This window comes from Apodemus sylvaticus, chromosome 2 (genome assembly GCF_947179515.1).
Source record: "Apodemus sylvaticus chromosome 2, mApoSyl1.1, whole genome shotgun sequence".
NCBI classification, from domain to species: Eukaryota; Metazoa; Chordata; class Mammalia; order Rodentia; family Muridae; genus Apodemus; species Apodemus sylvaticus.
The window spans coordinates 135,976,471-136,000,774 of NC_067473.1; the positions used below are offsets into that span (position 1 = coordinate 135,976,471).

The 24,304-nt window shown below is 35.0% G+C and overlaps 1 protein-coding gene across 1 annotated transcript in view; it reads left to right on the forward strand.

The window, feature by feature from the left end:
- The first annotated feature begins 15,999 nt into the window (after positions 1-15,999).
- Cntn6 (contactin 6) overlaps positions 16,000-24,304 on the forward strand; it is a 216,830-nt gene continuing 208,525 nt past the window's right edge. Inside the window, exon 1 of the mRNA XM_052172631.1 lies at positions 16,000-16,118. The gene's annotated coding sequence lies outside the window, so the exon portion shown is untranslated. The remainder of the gene's footprint in view (positions 16,119-24,304) is intronic.

Here is a 24,304-nt window from a genome sequence, read left to right on the forward strand (position 1 = left end):
GTGGTTCTTGTTGAAAAAGGTACTCCATGGCTCCAAATTGTTTATTGATTGCTCACTGTGGAAAATGAGTACATACCAACTCCTCGGGGTGGAGCAGAGACTAAGTATCTATTGCAGAGAGAAATGTCTGAGAACGGAAGCTTATTGGCTAAATATTCAGTGCCTCTAGATAACTCATTAGCATGCAGAACTCTGTTCTGGGTTACAAAGGGAGTATGGTCAAGTGTTTCAGACCAGGAATCTAGGGAGCAGGGAGATGCCTACTATCTCAAGTAGGTACATGGATGCCAAAGTCTCGGACCCCCTCAACCTTACTGAGTTTTCTAGCACTGTCCACTGTCCCACATCCACTGATCAATTGTCTGTCTCTGTACCAATACCATGTGGTCTTTATCACATTTACTATGTAGTACAGCTTGAGGTCAGGGATGGTAATTCCCCAGAAATTCTTTTATTGTTAAGAATTGTTTTCTCTATCCTATTATTTTTTGTTGCTTATTTATTCATAAGAAATTGAGAATTGCTTTCTCCATGTCTGTGAAAATTTGTGTTGGGATTTTGAAGGGGGTTGCATTGAATCGGTAGATTACTTTGGGTAGAATGGCCATTTTCCTATCTTAATCCTGCCAATCCATGACCTTGGGCGATCTTTCCATGTACTGAGGTCTTCTTTCATTTCTTTCTTGAGAGACTTGAAGTTCTTGTCTTACATATTTTTCACTTGTTTTGTTAGAGTTATGCCAAGATACATTTTTATTTTTTTTGTGTGACTATAAGAAATGGTGTTTTTTCCCTATTTTCTCTCTCAGCTATTACTTTTCTATCCAGTCATTTTGTTGAAGGTGTTTATCAGCGGTCGAAGTTCTCTGGTAAAATTTTGGGGGTCTTTTAGGCTTTTATGTATTTTGGTGCATATAACCAAAAGATGCCCCACGATACCACAGGGATGAATGCTTCAGTATATTCATAGGGCATTATTTGTGATAAGCAGAAGCTGGAAACAACCCAAATGTCCCTGAAACAAAGAATGGATACAGAAAATTTTGTTCATTTATACAATGGAATGCTATTCAGCTATTAAGAACATCATGAGTTTTTCAGGCAAATGAAAGGAAGTAGAAAATATCATCCTTAGTGAGGTAATGCAGACCTAAAAATATATGCATAAGATATACTCAATATAAGTAAATACTAGCCAAAATTACAGAAGACATAGGAAAAAACTCACAGAGCTTTAGAAGTTGCACAGGCAGAAAGACTCAATTGAGTATGCTTCAATGTCACTTAAAAGAGGGAAGAAAATAATCACAGGAGGCAGACAGAGGGGTATGGATTGGAGAGAGTTTGGGGAGGGTAAAAGTGGGACAGGCTCTGGTATGGGGGCAGGAAAGAATATGTTTATTTTATATTCTTTTGGGGAGAACACTATCAGTGGAAACTTAAAAGGGTCCTGAAAATAAAGGTTAGTACTTGAGATATGCATAGCATCTATAATAGAATGGGTTCAATGCTCAGTACTGATTATTTACATTTAAAATTTGGGAAAAAAATCCACAAATTAAAAGTATTAATTTCCTGATAGTTATTTTCAGTAGACCAAGTTGAATATTTGTGAATTATAATACTGAAGTTTGTAAATAATCTATATTAAACATTTATCATTTCTATAATAACTAGAAATAAACCTGAATCTTAAAATGTGTTATTTGTTTGAATAAAACGTGTTCATACTAGTGTGTGCTGCCATGAACGACTGTGTTATTTTTCTCTATGATGAAGAGCATTGGAAGAAATGGATGTGAAACAGAAAGAAATGTGGATAAGAAGGAGAAGGGAAAGTCTGGTGCATCCTTATCTGTGTAAAATCCTGACAAAGTCAATGTAACATCTTGGAAATAGTGTTTATGTTCAAATACTGAACTGAAAAAAACCCAGAAACAACAGCAACAACAGCAAATCAGAGCTGTTGGAACCTTGAAGAATAAATAGAAATTTCCAAGGTCCTCTCCCACACAGGGAACTGTCTTCCTGCTCATCAGAGAAATATAAAGATCTTTTGCTGATTATGAGTCTGAAAAAAAATTAAACCCAGTCTCTGTAAACTATCCCTGTCATCTAATGTTTATACTGGGGAGAAAACAATATAGCATAATGAATCAGAGGATGCTACTTCATTTTCTTATTTCATATTCGAATTCAGCCTAGTATAATTATGGTGTTTATGAAGTTTAAAGTGAAATATGCAGCAAAAAGGATATAGAGAGAATGCATGCTCCGGTATGCCAGTAAGCAGCCCATTTCCAGATAGGAAGAGAATCTTTAAGTGCATAAGTAATATATGTTTTTGTTATCAACCAACAATTATCATGTGTAAAAACAAAATATCGCTATGATGAATTATAAAAAATTGAGCTATTTCTAAGTATATAAAATTTCAATCCAAAGGATGGCAATAGCAGAAACATTTTATACTTAGAGAAAAAAACTCAACAGCAACCACAAAATATCCCTCACTCTAGAAGTCTGTGAGTGAAGAACTCAGAAAGAAACAGGAAATTATAAATGAGCAGATCTGCCTTTGGCTGTAGGCAAGATCTTTGACACAGCACTAAGGGGTGAGGTTACCGAACACCTAGAAAGGTATAGTCTGATAAAACTTAATCAGGCTAGTTTTTACAAAGGATAGATCTTTTCTGACAAATCTGGTGACATTTTTTTGCCTGGCACAGATGGCATTTAAAATAAGGACATGTCTGGCATGAGAGAGAATGAAGCCCAAGAAGGCAGGAAATACCTATGACGTCCTTGGGAATGAGATGCAGCCCTAGCTTGTGATAGGATGCCATTTGTATGACAAATAGCCACAAATCACCAACTTTGTTAAGATAGTCATGCCAGCCATAAGGCAAGAGAAACACAGTAGATGAAATGGCATTCTTAGTTGAGGGTCACGTTACAAAATTACATGTCTATTGTCTTCAAAGGCTGCCCATCTGTGGTACATATCTGTACTTATTCTTTGTAGTTTATTTAATATTTTATCAGTTATTTATTCATGTTTCTTCCTTCTATGTTTTGTTGGCATATGCATTGGAGTCAGTGACATTTCACAGAGACATACACTTATCTCCCAGAGCAACTGTTGGGGCATGGTAATAATGGGGTTTGTGGGGTGTCGTGGCATCTTTAGTCTGGGACTTTTTAGGAAAGTGCTTTTAGGTGCTTAGTATACTTGACAGACCGCTGCTCTTTTTCAAAGGTTAATGTTGAAATGCTCTAAAATTGGGCAAGTAATAGGGTCAAAGACCCTGAAGTTCGAAAGATGAAATCTGAGTCTCGTGCTCAGCTACCCCACTGGTGTCAGCCTACAAATAGGCTTGTCTATTTCACTCTAAAAATAAAACTAATCAGAACCGAAATGCACATATACAAACAACATGTCCAGGCCCCGCTGTGCTTTTCAAAAGTCTCTTTTCTCTATTGTATGATTTTTCTGCACTATTTCCCCATTTCCCTTGCTTTAAGCATGGCCTGTATGTCTCAATCCATTGTAACATTGATCTGGCAATTTCTTCCAAAGAACAAAGGAGAAGAATCTTGATAACAAACCTGTGTTTTATTGTTCTTGGGCTTTTATTTTCATTTTCCAATATTTAACCATTTTTATTTTAACATGTTCAACAAATATTAGTATTAATTACTTCTACCCTTCATTTATCTTTCTTATGATGGATGATAAAGTCAAAAAATATATATTCAGTGGGGAGCTTTCCCTTATCAGATCTGGAAACACCTTTATAGATACCCCCAAAAGTATCTTTGCTTGATGACTCCAAAGTCAGTGAAGTTGACAATGAAAATTAACAATCACAATTGCCATTAGGTTTGAGGTAGTTTGCTAAAAACCACAAGGGAAACAACATTCTAAAAAAAGTATCTTCCTACATGTCTTCCTTCATTTTTATCTGAAGCATCCTGGGTAATATTACATTATTCCTCCTCTTTTGATTTTGCCACTAACTTTAGAAAACTATGACACCTAACACTTCCTTAGCCATCTGGATGCTTATAGCTAAGCACTCTGTGGTCTACATTTTATATATCTCCAGGCATTCAAGCTTTACATGTTCTAAAGGTTTGTTTTAAGGCACACATATCATGAATCTTAAATGTAAATGAGAAATGAAAGGGTTCGTAGTATATTAATTGAGGGAAAAATCAGTTAAATGTTGTGACATGTACCAAAGCAAGCAAGAACAAAGAAGCACCTATGCACAGCCCATAAAGAATGCTAGAATGAATTTATAAACAGAGGCAGGCTTATCATGAATGAATCTCGTGACACACAAATTATACTTCAAGGAAGCTGGTACAAAAACATAAACCAATAGCCTAGTTTATCCACAAGAGAAAATTGTTTAAAAAAATCACTAGCTTTTCACCAGGCATAATTTATATGTTTTTTGATGGCTAAGAATCATTTTTATTCTTAACAGTTTTCTTCTCATCACATTCTGGTGAAGGAGAAGACATTGGAAAGCAGAATTAATCAAAACAGTACACGCGACAAGGACACTCTGCAATCTTTTTATGTCTAGATTGTAATCTTTTGCACATTTTTCTGGAATGTGCTATTACTTTTCACAGGTCTAAACGTTTTTTTCATTTTCCCGATAATCATTTATTGGACTGTTTCTTTCAAATTTCTCATACTTGTCCCCTTTTCTGTCTCATCTACTTTCAAAAGAATAAAGGGACAAAAAGAAGATAATTTGATGAAATTTCAATATCATGTGCAGTATGTCACAGCATGTTGTCTCATGGTAACCATGTGTAGTTTCTGGGTATGATACCATGTTTTCAGCATGTGCCACCACGTTGTTTGTATATAAATGTATGTTGTCTTTCTGTGACTAGTTACTCTGTCTTGCTTCTTGATGTTCTATATGACTCTCATAACTTTCTGTGGCCTCACAATTGCAAAGTAAGGCAAATCAGGTCACCAGGCTGACTCTTATCTTCATTCATTCATTCATTCATTCATTCACAATTATGTCTGTTTTTTGTCTGCCACTCAGCATAGAAACATGCTATAGATCTTCCTCTCAATTGAAGTACTCGCTATCAACCTATTTCTCCAATATTAACTTTATTTCTTACATCAGCATATTGAGATCCTTGCTGAATTTATTTTCCTTACACAGTATTTCTAAATGTTTCTTTATATGACTTTTAAACCATGCCCCTTTGCAGACCAATAGAGTAGTCTTTTGCTTTTCCTACTTTCACAGTAACATCTTCTGCATTGCTCAATACCATACTTTTAGTTTTCTTTCATCTCATTAACGCTAGCATTTTTCTATGGAGCTATTAGACTGTCCCTCCTATTGGAAACTCTTCATTAACCATAGGTTCTGTCCATCACTAGATCAAGACCACTGAATACATTCTGTCCATTACTAGATCAGGACCACTGAATATGTTACTGGCTGTTGTTTCTCAATACCTTTAGTGGTTCACATGGCCATTCTAGATTTTAACTGTTGCTGTGTCTTAAGACTCGACATTTAGATCTTTTTTCTTGTAGACACTCATCCTAATACATGTGTCTTCAACCTATAATTCTCACATGTATTCCAGGCTCATATGTAGAGTGCCATCCTAGCCATTTTTAAGAGTTCGAATAGGAATCAGAAACAATATTTAAGAAGATAAAACAGACTGGGAGCTAGGGAGCTCAGACTTGGAGCTCAGCCAATAAATCTGATAACCATGAATTTGATCTTCACATAAAAAGGCTGGACAAGGTGGTACATGAACTGGTGTCTGTTCCAACACACACACACACACACACACACACACACACACACATACACACACTTATTTTCTACTTGTACAGCTAACCTGTCTTATAGTGTGGGTATCTTCCCAGATGAGAGCATACTTACTCCTGGATATGTCTGTTTTCTGAGGCTGAAACCACTGCTTTGTATTTTCTTTGACTCAGTATCACTTCTAGGGAATCACAACTGTTATTTGTCTCAATCTTCAAGAAAACAATAACACAAAAATTTTCTGCGTTTAAGTTTATTAACCTCCACCAGAGGCATACTGTTCTAAGCCCCCTTCTGTATCACAATTAAATTGTAGCAATATTTTTCTTTGAGCTTCAGGGGTCTGGACATAAGCTGTTTTTCCATCTACAACATTTCTGCATACATCCCATGATATATTCACTTTCAATATCTTCTCTGATGTAAGCAGATTAGTGGTAGCAGCCTTCATCATTAAAAATATAAAAATCACAATCCACTCCAGCCCAAATTTTCTGTCTCACTAACTTTCTCTTTTCCTTCAAGTACTTACTGCAGGCTCATACAACATGCATTTATTTGTTGATTTATCTTGTACCTCCTCCAATTAGAATACAAGATCAATAACAGCAGCAGTTTTAGCAGGCCTGGTGGCTGCTATATTTCCTGCACATATCAAACCCACTAATAAATGTTTGCTCAATAATTGAAAAGAAAAATGACTAGAACTACTACTTTCTCATTTTTTCTCATCCTCAATGCTCCCCATTTCCCCCTTCTTCTTCTCTTTAGTGAAAGGCTTCAGCATGCAAGCATGCCTAGATTTATCCATCCATAATACCTGGCTCAGACTCATCTTAATATTGTCTTATCCTCATCCCTCACATCCAATCAGCTTTTCTATTTTGTTGGCATTCTAAATGCCTGAAAATAGCTCTCTCATCAATTTTGTTTGCTACTTTCCTACTGGCAATGCCCAATTATCTCAGTGTTTTCAAATGTTGGATAAATAATCTCTCTGATGTGTGATTTCTCTTCCTTTATCTTTGCTGCAGTGAATCACAGATCTGATCATGTCATAATCCTGCATAAAAAGAACTATCCAGTGCCTTCTGTTTTCAAATCAGATACAAATATCTGTCATGTCATTTAAAGTCAGCCCTTCAAAGATATTCTAAACTGACTGTTACAATACTTGTACCCTGGGTTCTTTTAGCTTCTTATTTTCCTGGATTTATGCATGCATGCATGTATATATATATGCATATTGAGGAAAATGCCCTTCGCAACCTTTACTCAAGCCATGCTTCTCCACAGAAACTATTCTATATACTTTCCCTTTCAGACGTGTTCATGATTTTATGCTTCTATACACACACACACACACACATACACACACACACACGGCTTAAATATTGCTTCTTTTGGCATTCTTCCCTAAACTCTTGGCCAAATTAATTGCTTTCTCCTTTGGAATCACTTAAAATTATATTTATGCTTTTGGTATAATATTTACCTTGTAATATTGTAGTTATTTAATTATTCTCCTGTTGGCATTTCTTCCTGTGGTGTATCTCATAATGATTTAGAGTGTAGGCTTGCAGAACAGATGGCTTAGGTTCAACACTGGGCCCTACAAATTGCTCACAAGTTACTTAGGCTCTTTACTCATCAATTTCTACATCTTTATAGCAGAATTATTAAAATTTACCTCACAGAGTCCTTGTAAGGCAAGAATCAAAGGTCATAGGTTTTCACATGCACATTCAGTTTTAGCCTTGGCCTTTGCTCTGTGATGAAGTTGTTCTTATTTGATATTTAGTATTAGTAAAGTCTATTAATTTTTAATGTTTTATACTGTCAGTTCACAAAGAAAATTCAGAAGAGCCATAACTAATAGCTGTCAGTTGAATTTCCTTCAGGGTTTTGTCTTCTGCTGGATTTTAGTGCTTTGAGAGAGCAATAACAAAACAAGCAGCAGTGTATATGATTATTCCCTTCTGGCCTAAATGGGAAGGGGTTATCAAAATCTAGAAGTATATGAATTATATAATTATATATATATATATATATATATATATATATATATACACACACACACACATAATGACCCTTTATTATGAGTTTTATATTCTCTGCTTTTTTTTCTAGTGCTCCATATGCTTTTCATGCAGGTTCAATCCTACACTTGCAAATCATTATGTCACCATAACATAACATATATATCTGATAAAATGGAATACTGATCTCAAATGTTGTAACATACACATGATATGATTCATTCTGCTATAGTAATGTACATAAGAATCAAATGAATTCTTCTGTGATATTAAATGAACATTTTGACTATTATTTGTCTACTCAAATGACAACTGCATGAATAAAATTTCAAGCATGACCAGCCATGTAACTGTATACTTATTCTTCTTAAGATCTTCACTGTATGCTCAAGTGAACTGATTTTTATCTTTTTACATTTGTATCTTATAGAGTGCTTACTGATTTCAAAGCATATCTTCAATTTATTTAATATTTGATGTTGAAGATATTTCAAGTGATATTTGTTGGTTGACTATTTTCTAAAATAATTGTAGAACCCTTTGTCATAAAACTGTATTAGAATAGGTATTGTTTGACTTGAAAGCAAAAGGAAATAGATCCCAAATCAGTTGTTTACCCAAGACTTCACTACTGAACTATATGAGTGTGTCCAAGTGTATATGGAATGTCTAAATTGTTAGGCTAAGTAATAGAAATCTTCATTTCTATCTATGTTCCTCAACTACAAGTCTTTTTGCTTATATTATAAAAATACCCAAATCTAACTTAGTTTTAAATATTTTATTACTCACTAAATATCTTATTTTTACTTATGTTTTCTTATTATTCATAAATTTTATATTTCTTCAATTCAGTTTTTACAGTCCAGTCACTATTCGCCTCCTGGTCTGCCCTCTTACTGTTCCTCATTCCATTCTTCCTCTCCTGTCTCTAAGAGGATGTTCCATTTTCTTCACTCCTGCTCCACCAAATCCTACCACTCGCCAGGGCCTCAAGTTTCTTGAGGGTTAGGTGCATCTTCTCTCACAGAGTCCAGACCAGGCAGTTCTCTGCTCTCTATATATTGCGGGCCTCATATCAACTAGTGTATGCTGCTTGGTTGGTGGCTTAGTGTCTGAGAGATCTTAGGATACAGGTTAGTTGAAACTATCTGTCTTCCTACGGGGTTGCTCCGTTCCTCAGATTCTTGCAGCTTTTTCCTAATTTCACCACAGGGATCCCCAGCTTCTGTCCATTGGTTGGGTATATATATATCTGCACCTTACTCTTTCAGCTGTTTCTTGGACCTCTCAGAGGGCAGCCATGCTAGTCTACTGTCTGTAAGAATACCATAGTATCAGTTATTGTGTCAGTCCATAGAACCTCCCCTTGAGACAGATGCCAATTTGGGCCGGTCACTGGACTTCCTTTCCCTTATGCTTATCTCCATTTTTGTTCCTGTAGTTTATTTAGACATGAACAATTCTGCATTGTTCATAGTTTTAAAAGTATCATTTTTTTTCATGTAGGGAAGGTGTGGTATAACAGCTCACAAAACAGCATGCAGAATTTCCAGTACATAGTAAAAGAAAGACATGTGATAAAATACTCCTCCAAGGATACAAAATCAGTGACCCACTTCATCTTCTACAATGCCAAGGGCAAAGTAATATGTCCTTACTCTATTCATATGTTTCCTGCATTTGATACTTCCAGTTCAAAGGAATAAATGCTACTAAAGACCCCAAAATACCACACACACTCTTCTTGTTCTCATGATGTGCCTTTTGAGCTATGATAATGTTAGACTCTGAAATGGCTCCCAAAGGCCAGTGTGTTCATCAGTGCTACTGTTAAGTTATGAAATTATAAACGGGTTGTGCCTGGTGGGAAGAAGTTAGGCCAGTAGGGGCATACTCTTTGAAGAGCTATCAAGACCCTGAACCTTATTCGATTTCCTAGTCACCAGAAATTAAACTGATGTGATATGTGCTCACCGTGTCAGGTTTAAGCACAGTATACCTAAAGATGTATGGATAAGGACACAATCTTTACAAAGAATTAATTTCAGAAGAGCTAATGATATTCAATAAAGGAAGAATATTAAAGCATAATCCTAGTGCATTTACAACAACATTCAGATTTTATTTTAATTTTCTGTTGAAGTGTTTCTTTTTGGAACACATCTACTGTAAAAGATTTGCCTTCATACTGAATAAAACACTTCTTACAGTACCATTATAATCACAGGTGATTTTATAATATGCAGTATCTTCCACATAATTATTTGATCGCTTATTGTTACGAAGCTCAAAATATCTACCCTTCTTATCCTGAAATATTCTTAAAGAAAAACTTCAACTATTTTCAAGTAAAATAATTACTTGAAAACTATTTTGATTTCCTGAATTTGATGCTAGATCATCACAGATTTCTAGCTTTAACAAAAAGAAAACCAGCATTCCATTTGAAATAATAGACAGATCAACAAAAGCTTGTTTTACATATTTTGTTACAGTATGAAAAAAATTCTGACAAGCAGATTAAAAACAGTACTTGACATTCAACCTTTAATTTATCATTTGGTGTGACTTTTAACTGTTAAAATTTGATAGGGGCTAGAGGATGAGTCCCTTTGCATTGCTGAGGTCAGAATCATATAATGGCAGATTTGGAAAGAGAAGAAGTCACAGTAGAACAAAAACTGATCAAGCGATGCCATACAGTGAAAAGACGTAAGGAAATAGGAAAGATCAATATGAGTGAATGAATCATCTCATGGGAAGTCTCTGACCTCTGAATGTGAAATGCAGATGGAGGAGATTGTGCTGCTATGCTTGAGGTCCTCTGTAAATAGCCATACCTTCCATCTGTGATATGCTAATCTTAAGGTTCACCAGCAAGGGACAGCTGATGCTCAAGTCTTTTATCTACCTGACAAGATAATTAATCATGGATTTTGTATTTCATTCTCCATGAGGTATTGTGAGGTGCAAAGGCAGAAAACCCATCTCCAGCCCTTTCCTACATGATGATCATTAGTTGACTTGTAATGGAATTCTCTACATTTCTGGTTATTTGTTTGAAATAACATGTATGACAGAAGTTGTAAACTTTAGTCTTAAGTTTCTCATCTATTAAACTGAAATGACTATTTTCCCAAGTAAGTCATGGGATTATTCATGGCTTTGGTGTATATAATAGTCATTTCAACACTGCCAGTCACTCCTTCAAGTGTAATGACTTACAAGGTTGGAAATGTAGCTCAGCTGGCAGAGTGCTGGTAGGATCAAACCCTGGGTTCCATCACAAGCAACACAGAAACTGGGGGTGGTAGTGCATGCCTGTGAGCTAATCACTGGGAAAGACAGGTCAGAAGTTCACAGTTTTTTCCCAGTTTGAACTACATATTGATTTCAGTGCTAGCCTTGGCCTCATAAACATATTTTTTCCTCAGGGAAAAAATGTAAATATGATTTACATTTGGAGTCTCTCATGTTGGAACAGAAGTTTTGTCAAAGTAGAAGTATATAATCTATTATAATTTTTGTGAGTCTCTTCACATTCCAATTATTTATGACATTATAGGACAATATTCTTTGTTAGGAAGTGGTTGCAAGAAAAGAGTTGTTGGAAAAAAACCATCAAAAAGAGCAGAAAAGCTGTTCTATATTCTTACTATCTAAAGGCTGATTATTATCTCAGCATATCTTCTAACAATATCCACTCTTCATTTTTAAACTAAAAAGAGTTTATTACTCTTTTATATATTTGAAATTATTTGAAAATTTCATACATTGAATATTCATGAAATTCTCCTCTTCCATAAATCCTTCCATATATAGATCTATTCCACACCCACCCTCCCTTAAATTTTCAATTTTTTGATAAAAACCTATCTAGTCTAATTAATGTTTCTTATAGCCTTTGGATCTGTTACTATGCAGTTGAGCATATTAGATCAATCAGGTACTACACCCTTTAAGAAAAATAATTGCATGTCTCCAGGTAGATAGCTACCAGTTACCATAAATGCCTCAGCCAGGAAATGGATTCCATTCTCACCTCCAATTTGCATGCTGAGATTTTGTCTGGCTTAAGGTTGCACAGGTTTTTTTCCTACTGCTGCAACAGCTGTGAGTTCATATGTGTAATTCCCTGTGATGTCTAGAAAACATTGTTTTCTTGAAGTCATTTACCACCTCTGGCTCTTAAAAATCCTTCATGCCCCTCTTCAGTGATGATCTATCCCTGTTATTTTGTGTATTTTGATCATTCATACTGTAAGGCAATATCCAAAACGTGAAAACCTATTCTTCCAGGAAAATTCTCTTCAGAATTGACACATGTCATTAACGTTTGGTAAAATTACCATCATCTTTCCAGGAATTTGAGATGCTGTGCTAATATGTTGGCAGATAAGGATAACAGGGAAATATGCTTTTATACAAATGAGAACAGGGGCTGATGAATTGGATCACTGGATAAAACACATGTCCTTCAAGGATAAGCACCACAGTTCAAATACCCAACACATGCATAAGAAGACTAGAGGCCACCTCTCCATAATCTCAGTGCTTGGGAATCAGAGACAGGCTAGCCCTAGGGGAAGCTGGCCAGGTAGATAGCCAGGATTGGTGAGTTCTAGGTTCAATGAGATATCCTGTGGAGATTGATTAAGGAAAGCATCTGCTATAAGTCACTTGTTTCCATATGTATATGCATACATGTACAGAAGCACTGAACAAATGCAAACAGGAATATATATGAATTTACACCACACTCCTTTGTTTTATATATATATATATATATAAACTATATATATATATAAATATATAGTATATTTATTATATATACATATCCATCTATATCTATATCTATATCTATATCTATATCTATATCTATATCTATATCTATATCTATATATCTATAATAGAGATATATGCCTGGGATTCAAGCATTAGGAAGGCTGAGCAGGAAAAAAGGTGTATAGACTAATTATTACTAGTCAGTGTATATAGGTGTATATTTATTTACCATATTCCATCACTTTTTAATGTGTATTTGTTTATTTTATTTTCTGTAAACATTCACTAGCTATCTGCTACTTTGTACATAATTAATGTACTTTATTTTAATTTTATCTGAATATAAATAGTTGTCGTTAGGTGTTCTATATTGTTGAAATATGTATACTCTTTATGTTTGATGCTGTTTGTACTCTCCCATATCTTGGATATATCATAGGTATAGGAGGAAAAGACCTTCAAATCTTTCTTTTTAAACTAGCCATTGAAATAACCCTGAACTGTTATATCTACATTGCATTTATCAGAGGGGAATTTGAAGGACTGGCATTATTGGATAATTTATCCAAAATTGTGGAACTGGTAGCTGACTGTTAAAATCAAAGCCTTTGTATGTCTACACTGCTATGCTAAAGACGAATGTATAGAAATTAAAGCTCAAAATCACTATAAAAGGGATTTATTTTACTTGGGTAGAAATGTTTTAGATGTATATTGGAAGTGAAATCAGTAAGTGAGTCCTGAAGAAAGAATATGAAGACTTTGATTTATTTTCATGCCTTCTTTTAAAGTAGATAGAAATTTGGAAAATATATTGAAATTGCTAGACTTCAATTTCTCATCTAAAAATAATAAGAATGATGATAATAATGATGGTGGTGGTGGCTGTGGTGACTACTATCATAGTTCATTGGCCCTTCATTTGCTTGTAAATAGCATATTATGACATAATTTATAAGAAGAATATGATTAATACCAAAACAATCATAACTAGCGAAGTCTTAAGTGTTGCTCATACCTGCTAAGTCATCTTTGATTCCAGGTTGCAAGCTTTTATACATTGTCTCTTCTATCTTTCCAAATTGAGAAGTTTGCCTTACATGGTAAGATTTTGATTCCCCGGCACTAAACGTATGGAACTTAGCATCCTAGCAGGTACTTTATACTGCTTGTGGCTATTGTGAAGGGTGTCATTTCCCTAATTTCTCTCTCAGCCTGCTTATCCTTTGAGTATAGGAAGGTAATTGATTTGCTTGAGTTGATTTTATAACCAGCCACTTTGCTGAAGTTGTTTATCAGCTGTAGGAGTTCTCTGGTGGAGGTTTTCGGGTCACTTAAGTAGACTATCATGTCATCTGCAAATAGTGATAATTTGACTTCTTCCTTTCCAATTTGTATCCCCTTGACCTCCTTATGTTGTGTAATTGCTCTAGCTAGAACTTCAAGTACTATATTGAAAAGATATATATAGAGAGGAGAGCCTTGTCTAGTCCCTGATTTTAGTGGGATTGCTTCAATTTTCTCTCCATTTAGTTTGATGTTGGCTACCGGTTTGCTGTATATTGCTTTAACGATGTTTAGGTATGGGCCTTGAATTCCTGTTCTTTCCAATACTTTTATGTTCTCTTAGATTCTACATGAGATCTGCCCAGGATCTTCTAGCTTTCCTGGTCTCTGGTGAGAATTCTGATGTGATTCTGATAGGTTTTCCTTTACATGTTACTTGGCCTTTTTCTCTTACTGTGTTTAATATTCTTTGTTTAGTGCATTTGGGGTTTTAATTATTATGTGACAAGAGGTATTTCTGCTCAGGTCCAGTCTGTTTGGAGTTCTGTAGGCTTCTTGTATATTCATGAGCATCTCTCTCTTTAAGTTGGGAAAGTTTTCTTCCATAATTTTGTTGAAGATATTTGCTGGCCCTTTCAGTTGTAAATCTTTACTCTCATCTATACCTATAATCCTTAGGTTTGGTCTTCTCATTGTGTCCTTGATTTCCTGGATGTTCTGGGATACAAACTTTTTGCCTTTTGCATTTTGCATTTTCTTTGACTGTTGAGTCAATGGTTTCTATGGTATCTTCGATATCTGAAATTCTTTCATCTCTTGTAATCTGTTGTTGATATTTGCATCTATGGCCCCTGATTTCTTCTCAAGGTTTTCTATCTCCAAAGTTGTCTCCCTTTGTGATTTCGTGGTTGTTTCTACTTCTGTTTTTAGATCCAGGATGGTTTTGCTCAGTTCCATCATTTGTTTGTTTGTGTTTTCCTTTAATTCTTTAAGAGATTTTTGTGTTTCCTCTTTCATGACTTCTGCCTGTTGACTCAAGTTCTCCTGCATTTCTTTAAGTTTGTTTTTTGCATTTCTTCTTTATTGGCTTCTATCTCTTGAGCCTTATTCTCCTGAATTTCTTTAAGTGATTTTTGTATTTCTGTTGGCCTTGGGTTATATTTGCATACCTCAGCCTGTCTGACCTCTCTGGTATCCGAGAACCAAGATGGAGGCAAGTCTCTGGTAACTGACTGGTGGGAGGCAGATTTCTGATGTGGCTTCTGTGTGGTGAAAGGTGCTGTAAATCTGCTGCTGTATGCAGCCTGGCTGGCCAGCGATGGTCAGTGGTCATTGGCGCAGGGCCTACCTGGACCCTGACACCTTGGTTCCACTGCTGCTGGCCCTTCCTCTGGACCAGCCACTGCTTCTGTTGCTACTGCAGTCGCCGCCCTCAAACCTGATCCAAAATGATCTATTCTACATAATTAAAAAATATTTTAAAAATTATTTTAATATATTAATTGTAATGATTACATATATAATGATTTATATTTATGTACCTTAATATTATACATTATATTATATGGAATATACATGTAATATGCAAATAATGATAACATATAATATTTATTTAGATATTACCTATATTATATATAAATATTACTAATACACTATATTTCTATATTATAATATACATTATATATATGGGGGTACAAAGGTCCGAGGACATCATTCAGGAGTTTGTTTTTGGTATTCCTCTTGGCAAAGCAATCTGCTGTTTTTGGTGCTTCACTATATATCTTGGACTAGATTCTATTATAATTAAATATTCACATGGGTTCTGGGACTAAAAGTTGTAGCATGCTTTACAGTTTGCACATTTAACTGCCGAGCTTCCTCAACATGAAAGAAGAAAATGTTTTTAAATTTCTTGAGGAATATTCCCTAAGCTCAAGCATGGTAATATATAACATTTTCTAATCTGTATAGAATTAAGATTTAAATCAAGTACTCTCAGCCAGGGACAAATATCTCAATAAATATTTTCCTTTTTATTCCCAGGTGAGGGTCGTTTCAGCCGTCCTATTTTTATCCAGGAGCCACAAGATGTTATTTTTCCTTTGGATTTATCCAGATCTGAAATTATTTTGACTTGTACTGCAAATGGCTACCCTGCTCCCCATTACAGGTAAAATACTACTTCTCTGAACCACTGCTGTCTTCTTTGTGGCTTCTGTAAAACAGACACAAAATAAGGATTCGCGGATATACCCTACATATTTAAAATGGACCTCAAGATAGTTTTTCGCCCTATTCAACTTTATCTACACAACTCATATGAGCACATATACATCTTCAGAACCACAATACATTCATTCATGCTATAATCTAATTTACTTATATGCCTTTTATTTTATTATATATAGAGTAAATCTTATTTACTCTATATGCCTCTACTATATAGATCAATTTTTTTACTTGACATTTATTCTTGAGATTAGTGGCAACCAGAGCCATATATACTTAGAAATGAGAAAGACTGAAAAAAAAAACACAGGAATATAGGAAGACAGAAATGGGAGAAAAGATTTAGTTGCACAAGTTGAAAAACTATGAGCTTTTGTCTCCATTCAGTATACATCTACACTTCAGTACAAGTGTAGTGCCTCAGTTTCCTCAATACAATGACTATGAAAATAGCATTCTATAAACAAGCAATCAGAGTAAAAACTTCAACTTGTATCATGAGATCATATTCTGAAAGTTTCCCGGCAGCTCCCACTGAGCCAAAAGTACTTATTATAGAAAAAATATGTTGAAGGCAATTATGATCATTCCAAGGCCAGGAAAGAATTTTTATTACATGGAAAAATGTTTGTCTCAATACAGAATTTTATTTTTAAAACCTTTATTTGTATGTTATTTCAAACTGGTCTGTCTTTTCTCACATGTGTCTGTCTAAAGAAAACAAGTGAGCAAGGACATGGAGCCTTCTCTGGGGTCTCTATAATATCAAGAGCGCAATATATTGGCATAATCCAAACTTTTAGGAAAAAAAACATTTAAAAAAGAAAATAATAGTTTTCTTCTTTGATGTTCTTCAGCCTTAAAATAACTACAGAGAAATAAAGGACGTGGAAAGAAGATAACTGTTTTGTTGTGTGTTTGTCTTTGTTTTTTCTTATTTACACAGTTGCAGTATGGGTAGAATTTAAAGATGTATAAATTTGTATGGGTATAAGTTGTATTTTTATATGAAATGATTTTTTTGTCGGTAACAACTGTGTAGTGTGAATATAGGATTCATCAGAAAAATAAAACATCAGAATGACATTTGGTAATTTTGGATTTTAAAAGAATTTCCCCAAAGTGTTAATTTTTAGACATGGAATTGAACTGACATGCACAAAAAAGCAACAATTAAGTCTGCGTTTAGCAAACTGCTGGTTTTTTTTTTTTTGACTTACCCATTGCAATAAAATACAGACTACATCTGTATAATTACCAGTGGAATTAGCTCAATTATTTAAATGGACAAAATGAAAGCCATCTCTGCATTATTTTGTATTTAGCTTGTATTTCATAGAATAACTTCTTCATTATTCATTCATAAAGAAATGTTTAAAAGGTAACCCTTTATTTCTAAATAAATTCTTAACCCAAATTCAAGTCAACTGAGTAAGAAAGACCAATCACTTTTCTAAAATTCGGGCTTCTTGTTATTTATTTTGTTGCTCAAAAATGTCTTGAGCTGGGTAAGTAAGCTTGGTAGTTAATAGTATTTGTTGCTCTCAAAAAGGACCAGGGATTGAGTACTAGGATCCATATGGTACTTACAACAGCCTGTAACTCCAGTTCGGGAGATCTGACACCTTTTTCTGGCCTCTGATGGCACTGCAGGTACAAGATTCACAAACATACATGTGAGACAAACCACACTTACACATAAAGTAAACATCCTTAGAAAAGGTGTACTGCTGGATATGACCTACGATGATCAATATAAAATAGGATTAATATAGTTTTTCAGACTCACCTCACCTGAAATACTAGCTTTGGTGTTTGAAAGCTAATTGAGCAGATGTAGATAAGTTTTCTTGGGCGGCACCATCTGAATGGCTATATATTTTTAAGTTTGTTAAATATAAGTTAAATAAGTAAAGCACATTTTAAATGCTTATTTTCTTGCAATTAGAAAAGGGTAAGCTACTTTTATAGTTATAAAGAGAGTTTTCCAATAGCTGTATCAGCAAAGACATAGTTAAGGTGGTAAATAAATCTAAATGACTTATGTACCTCAGGTATTTGTGAACTAAAAACCTAAAGACAAACAATTTAGCTTCTTATTTCTAATCTTTATCATGTTCTTCAACAGATCCTTAACATTACCTAAGAAACTTATGGACAAGAAGCTTTGGAATGAGAAAAGAATTAAATTTTTAATGCCTAAATGTCAGACTCAGCTGCAATTTTCTTGATAATAAAGCAAAGGGCAGTAGTATTTCACACATTGTATTTTAGCAATACAATGTAAATGTTTAGTTTTCATGATGCCAATTCTGCTTACATTTGTTCATTTTGTTTGTTTGTTTGTTTGTTACAACGTACTAATTACCATATTAGACTTAGTATATACTAGATTAAAGGTGTTTCTTATAACATAATCCAAGGCTAGACAAATTTACTTAGGGAAAATGAAAAAACAGTATAAGAGACTTAAACATAAGTAGTGGCAACTCTGTCCTATAATTAACCCTAAGATGATCTTTTCTGGAGTGAGAGTGTACTTCCTACATAGTAGATTTTTAAAAAAAAAAAAACATAGAAAGAAAGAAAGAAAGAAAGAAAGAAAGAAAGAAAGAAAGAAAGAAAGAAAGAAAGAAAGAAAGAAAGGAAGGAAGGAAGGAAGGAAGGAAGGAAGGAAGGAAGGAAGGAAGGAAGGAAGGAAGAGGGAAGGAAGGAAGGAAGAAAGAAAGAAAGAAAGAAAGAACAAACGAACAAAAGAAAGAAAGAAAGAAAGAAAGAAAGAAAGAAAGAAAGAAAGAAAGAAAGAAAGAAAGAAGAAAGAAAGAAAGAAAGAAAGAAAGAAAGAAAGAAAGAGGCCAGAGAGATGGCTCAGAGGTTAAGAGACTGACTGCTGTTCCAGAGGTGATGAGTTCAATTCCCAGCAACCACATGGTGGCTCACAAACATCTGTAATGAGATCTGATGCCTTCTTCTGGTGTGTCTGAAGACAGCAACTGTGTACTCAAAATAAATAAATAAAAAAGAATGTTTGAGATTGTTTAATAAAAAAGGAAGGGAGGAAGGAAGGAAGGAAGGAAGGAAGGAAGGAAGGAAGGAAGAGCAAACTTAAAAAGAAGACATTTCTTTAAAAGTTTTGTTTGTGGTTCTAATCAGAATCATCAAATTTATTCTATATTTTCTCTTTTTTCTTTCCAAAATATATTCTTACATTGGTTCTTCTATGGAGAAAACAAATTGTTTATATCCTTTCTGTTGTTGTTTTGTAACTTTAAAATAGCAAATGGATTCTCATGGGAGGAAATAAAGAGTAATCTGTGTCATCATGTTCAGTGAAATAGCTTTATAGCCAATAGCACAATTAAAGTCAGAGGCTCGGAAGGAGTGCTTGTATAGTTTCAAATCCCAGGGAACATATGAGATGTTAAAGGTGGAGAAGGTATCCTTGCATTCAGAAGAGAGAAGTGGGTCACCTAAAGCAAATGACAGAAAGCATAGCTAGAATCTCTAGGAAAATAAGATAGCAGAGAATATAACACCAAATATCTTATTTGGAAAAGAAGATTAGCACACAGATATATTATTTATCCACATAATGCACTTTCTCTCATACAAAAGAATTAGGAACACCAGGGATGAATTACCAGGAGAGAATAGATCTGTTTATTAAATGGTAGTTTCTCCTTAAAATTAAGAGTCCATGAAATCTTAGGAGATGCTGTTTTCTCTTCATACATTTCTCCACTTCATATTGTTAAGGACTTCCTGTGACCAAGCAGGATAGACATTGTGAAAGTTTTATAATGGATGGACACAAGGATGAACAGGACAGTAGTGACAGCCGATAAGTGGACTCTGCATGGAGGCAACAGTCTCCAACTTATTCTGTAAGGTGAAGAGCAGAGAAACTTAGTATGTATATTTTAGTGGTTTCCTTCAGTGATCTGAGAATACGATAAGAAGTGGTACTTGTGAGAAGAGCTTAAAACACAGAACTGATTGGTTAGACATTACACTCAAAGGCAGGCACGGCTATGCACAAGTAGGGCATCAAATAGATCCCCCTAGCCAAACTGTCCAGGCTGGTTTGAACTATTTAACTGTGAAAGTTTTTCTCCAGGAAAAGAATTAGATTCCAGTTCAAATTCATCACATCACCTAGAACTGATATGTTCATTCATATGCTTAAAAATACTCATTTAACACACATTTTCCAGATGTTTTCATAGAAAAATTCATTTTGATATGTAATGCTATCTGTAAAGTATGTCTTACAAGGATGTGCATGAAGTACAACTATTTCTCCTTTTATTTAGGCATGTTAATTAAGACAAAGCCCACACCCAGGGCTGAACTCCTGTTCTATATGCACAGTTTAATAATAATTGTACCATAGTGATTAGAATGATTATGGGGCTACTGTGAAGAATTCATTTGCTGCAGCTAAGCCAACAACTTTGAATTTGTGTTGAAAAACAATTACTGCGCTTAATTAGGAGCATGTAATGATGACAGCAGTTATTTCAGTGATTGATTCCAAAATTAAAGAGAGCTGGCAAACTAAGTGTAGTATACCCTTCTCTTGCAAGTGGTAGAGAACACAGAGGTCTGAGACCATGCCCTGTAAGCAAATTATAGAAGACAGGTTTACAGGGAGAGCCAGGCCTCCCTGTCTTGAGACAGGCCATGGGGAAGAGAAGGTTCCTGATTTCTCTATCCTAACAGCTCAGACATGAATCAGTATGTACAAATTACTATTGTAAAAATGGGGAAAACTCAAGTTGAATGGATACATATTTACTATATATTTACTTCATTTAGATATCAAATGAAATTCCTTTTCCTCTTCCTTATTCCTCCAAAAAACCCCTATTCCACCCCCCTGGCTCTGCTTACCCCTCCCCCCCGTGACTTTCATGACCTGTCATTCCCCTACTCTGGGGAGTCAAAACTTCATAGGACCAATGACCTCTCTTCTCATTGATGTATGAAATGGCCATCCTCTGCTACATATGTAGTTGGAGCCATGGGTCCCTCCATGTGTACTCTTTGATTAGTGATTTAGTCCTTGGGAGCTCTACGGGTACTGGTTAATAAACAGTATTGTTTCTTCTGTGGCACTGCAAACCTCTTCAGCTCCTTCTGTTCTTTCTCTAGTAGTACCATTGAGGACCCTATGCTCAGTCTACTGGTTGGCTGTGAGTCATGGGTATTTTGATCCACCTTCCAAGGAGGATCAAATTATCTGCACTTTGGTCTTTCCTTCTTGAGCTTCATGTGGTTTGCGACATGTATCTTGTGTATTACAAGCTTTTGGGCAAATATCTGCTTATCAGTGAGTGTATACCATGAGTGTTCTTTTGTGATTGTGTTACATACATACAAAAACTGAACGACATTCTACTCAATGATAACTTGGTCAAGGAAGAAATAAAGAAAGAAAGAAAAAACTTTAATGAAAATTAAGGCACAGCATACCAAAACTTATGGGGCACAATGAAAGCAGTGCTAGGAGGAAAACTCATAGCTTTGAGGGCATCCAAAAAGAAACTGGAAAGAGCATACCCTGACAGCATGACAGATCATCTAAAGGCTCTAGAACAGAGACAAACTAATACACCCAAGAGTAGTAGACACCAGGAAATCATCAAACTCAAGGCTGAAATCAACCAAGCAGAAACAATAAGAACTATACAAAGAATCAAACAAACCAGGAACTGGTTTGGAAAAAAAACAACAAGATAGATAAACCCTTAGCCAAACTAACCAGAGGGTACAGAGACAATATCCAAATTAGCAAAATCAGAAAGGAAAATGGAGACATAATAAAAGATACTGAGGAAATCAAAAAAATCATTGCATCCTACTACAAAAACCTATACTCAATACAACTGGAAAATCTAGATGAAATGAACAATTTTCTAGACAGACACCAGGTACCAAAGTTAAATTAGGATCACATAAATGATCCAAACAACACCATAACCCCTAAAGAAATAGATGCAGTCATTAATAGTCTCCCAACCAAAAAACAAGCCCAGGACCAGAAGGGTTTAATGCATAGTTCTATCAGACCTTCAAAGAAGACTAATATCAATACTCTTCAAACTATTCCAAAATATAGAAACAGATGGAACACTACCCAATTCGTTCTATGAAGACACAATTATACTGATACCAAAACCACACAAAGATCCAACAAATGAAGAGAACTTCAGACCAATTTTCCTTATGAATAATTATGCAAAAATACTCAATAAAATTCTTGCCAACCAAATGCATGAACACATCAAAAGGATCATCCAACATGATCAAGTAGGCTTCATCCCAGGGAGGTGGGGATGGTTCAATATACAGAAATCCATGAACATAATCCACTATATAAACAAACCCAAAGGGAAAAAACCCACATAATCATTTCATTAGATGCCAAGAAAGCATTTGAAAAAAATCCAACACCTCTTCATTATAAAAATCTTGGCAAGATCAGGAATTTAAGGTCCATACCTAAACATAGTAAAAGTAATATACAGCAAACTAGTAGCCTATATCAAACTAAATGGAGAGAAACTTGAAACAAATCCATAGGGAAAATTAGGGGGAAAAAAAGAAGAAATTAGGGAAAAGGCAAGGCAGTCCACTCTCTCCCTACCTGTTCAAAATAGTACTCAACGTTCTAGCCAGAGGAATTAGCAAAAGGAGGTCAAAGGGATATCAATTGGAAAGGAAGAAGTAAAAACATCACTATTTTCAGATAATGTGATAGTATACTTAGGTTACCCAAACATTCCACCAGAGAACTCCTAAAGCTGATAAACAATTTTAGCAAAGTTGCAGGATATAAAATTAACTAAAAAAAAAAATCAGTAGCCTTCCTATACTCAAAGGATAAAGATGCTGAGGAAGAAATTAGGGAAATGACACCCTTCACAACAGACACAAATAATATGAAATACCTTGTTGTGACTCTAACCAAGCAAGTGAAAGATCTGTATGACAAGAACTTCAAGTCTCTGAAGAAAGAAATCGAAGAAGACCTCAGAAGGTGGAATGGATTCATTCTTGATGACTGATGCCTTCATTTTATTAAAAAAGATTTTTTCATATACAGAACATGGGTAAATCATTTTAAATTTGACAGGATTGGCTCAAATCTTCTGATTGATTTGATATCTAAATCATGATTTCATATATTTAAGAGTGTGAGGGATTACCTAATGCTGTAGTCCTTTACTATTTTAGAAGATATTAGTCAGATTTTCACAATGTCATCCCCAAATCAATAATATTCCAACTAACTTTTCAGAATGTCATTCTTTTCTCACAATTACACACCCTACCTAAATATCTTGAATATAATTTCACTATGAATAGAAGAATCATACCAAGGCAGCCATGTACCCTAAATACATATTTTGAAGAAGCATTTGGTGTTGGACTCAAGACAAAGAACACTCAAGCAGTACTTCTCAACCTATGGGTCAGAACCCCATTACAGGCCAGATGAACATGTCATAGGGCTCCCTAAGATCACTGGAATACACAGATATATTCATTACAGTTCAAAACTAGAAAAATTACAGTTAGGAAGTAGCATCAAAACACTTTCATTCTTTGGGGCCACCACACAGCTATGAACTGTTTTAAAGTGTTGCAGCATTAGGAAAGGTGAGAAGCACCACCCTAAAACCTAGAGACCTTTTTAGAAACAGAATGTCTCTCACAGCTTTCACTTGACCTTCTGTTTTTAAGTTAAGGACAAGGTTTTCCTTTCAGAGGTCACTTCCAGAGACTGTAAGCAAAGGGACTTATCTTTTCCCAAAGTCATTTTGTCAATGAGAGCACGAACAGGCAGCCCATCCTTGCTAAGTTTTCAGATTGTGAGAATCATCTCTTACTTGTTCACCTTTTTACTCTGATAAATGGAAACCATAAATTATACACAGTACTAAATATACAGATCAGTCTGGGTTTGGGGGTTTGTTTCTGTAAACTTTAATATCATGTAAAGGTTCAGTGTCTGCATATGTTCTAATCTATCTTCTGTTATAAACCCTTATCCATGACCTTGACAATGAGGGATGGGAAGCTTTGCTTTATTCTTCCTGTATTTCTTCCACCTGTATACAT